The sequence below is a fragment of the Plasmopara halstedii genome (genome assembly GCF_900000015.1).
Source record: "Plasmopara halstedii genome assembly, contig: Scaffold_410, whole genome shotgun sequence".
Taxonomy (NCBI): Eukaryota; Oomycota; class Peronosporomycetes; order Peronosporales; family Peronosporaceae; genus Plasmopara; species Plasmopara halstedii.
In genome coordinates, this window is record NW_020187331.1 from 527,975 (window position 1) to 528,319 (window position 345).

The following is a 345-nucleotide window of genomic DNA, read 5'->3' on the forward strand; positions in this document are numbered from 1 at the left end:
AGCCGTGCCCAGGATGCCTCGGACTCTGTCCGACCACGCCATCAATGGCATGCAGTGACTGCTTTGCAACGAGAGTAGTGCTCAGTGGTTTACGTGCCACATCACGTGCATCACGGGGGCCTCACCCTCGATGCCTCGGCCCTTGGCCGACCATGTCACGCATGACATGCAGCGACTGCTCTCGATACTCGAGCAGCAATCAGTTGGTTACGTGCCACTCCACGATCAGCCGCAAGCCACGCTCGGGGCTCCTGTCCGATACACCGTTGGTGTCTACCATATCGGAATTCCAATGTCCAGCACGTTGACCGTCTCGGTCCAGTGCTCTCGCCAATAGTGCTTTTG